Source organism: Octopus bimaculoides, chromosome 18 (genome assembly GCF_001194135.2).
Source record: "Octopus bimaculoides isolate UCB-OBI-ISO-001 chromosome 18, ASM119413v2, whole genome shotgun sequence".
Taxonomy (NCBI): domain Eukaryota; kingdom Metazoa; phylum Mollusca; class Cephalopoda; order Octopoda; family Octopodidae; genus Octopus; species Octopus bimaculoides.
This window is the reverse complement of record NC_068998.1, coordinates 23,916,167-23,918,666: the sequence shown is the minus strand read 5'-3', so window position 1 is coordinate 23,918,666 and position 2,500 is coordinate 23,916,167.

Below are 2,500 nucleotides of genomic sequence, written 5' to 3'. Positions count from 1 at the left end.
GTTGTGGTAAAAAAAAAACTTCTCAAAATATTTTGCACAATAATTTTCAAAGAAATCTGAACGTCTTTGTTAGTGCTAACCATTCAGCTTCAAATTACAACTGTTAATTGTTGGAAGTGATGTACATATACATATATACGACGGGCTTCTTTCCGTTTCCGTCTACAAAATCTACTCACAAGACTTTGGTCGGCTCGAGGCTATAGTAGAAGACACTTGCCCAAGATGTCACGTAGTGGGACTGAACCCGGAATCATGTGGTTGGTTAGCAAGCTACTTACCACACAGCCACTCCTGCGCCTTTAAATTGTTTTACTCGGTTTAGTCTTTCGACTGTCGTCATGATAGGGTATCAGTTTCCAAATTTTATTGATGACGCTGACCTCAGTACGTATTTCTATCTGGCATTATTTAATATATCTCTGGTTGATGAACTTATGAGAAGTAGTGGGAAACAATATTCGAATTAGAAACAAATACAAACATGCACACATATATATTAAGTGCGAGAGTGACTGTATGTTTGAGAAGTTTGCTTCCCAACCACATGGTTCCACGTTCAGTCCTGTATAGTACCTTGGGAAAGTGTTTTCTACTATAGCCCGAGGCCCACTACAGATTTGTTAGTGAATTTGGTTGACGGAAACTGAAGCGTTGTTCATCAGAAAATGACCAAAAACATGTTTTTAAAGAAGAGTTGTTTGCTTCATTCTCCTCGTATGCTAATTCTGCCCATAAGAAAGAACCAAATACTACAATGTGGTGGTAGGTCATAACAACCGGGCAACACCGGTGTGCATTGCTAATATGCATATATGCACATCTGTCTATCTATCTCACCCCTCTCTCTCTCCATATATATATATATACATATGTACACACACACATATACGTGAGAGGGTAGGCTTTTGTGTGCATGTGCAAAAATATCTACTTGAGCACGCAACGTGTGTGTCTCAGTGTGCGTGGATGTTTATGAAATCACGGGTGCATACAGTCATGTCAACAATTTTGAATTCAGCTGTCTCTCGACGTTTCCGAATACTAGAGGACTGAAGAAATATATCCTTATATGAGCAACAGTGAAGAGGTGGTAAGAGGAAAGCCATCAGGTCGAAAAATCCTGCCTGCATGAAAAGGAACCCAATCGTTAAAATATTGTTAAAGGTATTGTTTTGCATGTGTTGTTTTATAAAATATATCCGTTTCAATTTTGTTGTTGTTTGTTCAAATGAGCCAATTGTGTCACCGTAGTCAGGTCGATGGAATTCAGCTTCAGTTAACGAATCAACTAGAATTTTACAACTGTCTGAAGTTATCTTTCCACTGCTTTTTAACATTTTTAAAGGTTCTAAGACATCTTTTACAAAGGATTGGTGCAGATTCTGAATGTATTCCATCATCGTAAGGATATTGAACAAGTTGGTATCAACAAGTAACATTTCACGGTAGGCTTCAAGTTGTGGTGCTCTGGCTAACGTAGCAGCAATACTGTGTCCAAGATCAAGTAGCATGCACGATGTGTTGTTGTCAGCTTGACATATATGATAAGATACGACTTGGCAGCCAAGACACTTTAAAGAATCATAATTCAAACTTGTACTGGATGCACTCAGATAAGAGTTGTGACTAGCTACTGACGAAGATGAAAGACTGCTAAGTGTTCCACAAGGACTGCTCTGGTAACCATTCTGCCTAGGGCGGTCCTTACCATTTGATTCTGGATAAGCATCTCCATTAATTAAAGTAGGTCCTTATTTAAAGAAGTGCCTCCTGGTTGTATTCCATTGTGAATTGAATGCTTGTGTGGGTGCTGTTCAGAATGTTATAACCCTATACTCCAACAATCCACATGATTATGGAATGGAAGCGATTCGATTTTGGCTAGAACTACATCCAGAGTAAATACCAGAACGAATAAACAAAACCTTCATCATTGAATCAATTAAATTTATTCTCCAAAATAATCATTTCATTTTTGACACCAACTGCTACCGCCGAATATCGGGAATTGCGGTGGGCACAAGAGCAGCACCTACCATTGCCAACCTCACAATGGGATTCTTAGAGAAAAAGATATTAGAAATCACTGCGAAAATTTGGAGAACCTCTCGCCCAATACATTAAAGAGAATTGGAAGAGATACCTGGATGACTGATTCATACTCTGGAATAACAACTTAAATAAAATCTTAGAATTTAAAACACTTCTGAACACCATCCATACAAGCATTCAATTCACAGTGGAATACAACCAGGAGGCAGTTCCATTTCTAGACATTCTAAGTAAAAAACAAACAACAACAAAATCGAAACAGACATATTTTATAAAACAACAATTTCTCTATATAAGCTGACAATCGTTTGATCGTCAAACCGGTACTTATTTCATTTGTAATGATGTTATGATGTAATATGATCCTAATATCACCCAAAATTTTATCATACAAACTTTTGTAACTCTTACATTTCTTTTCTTTCTTATATATATATATATATAT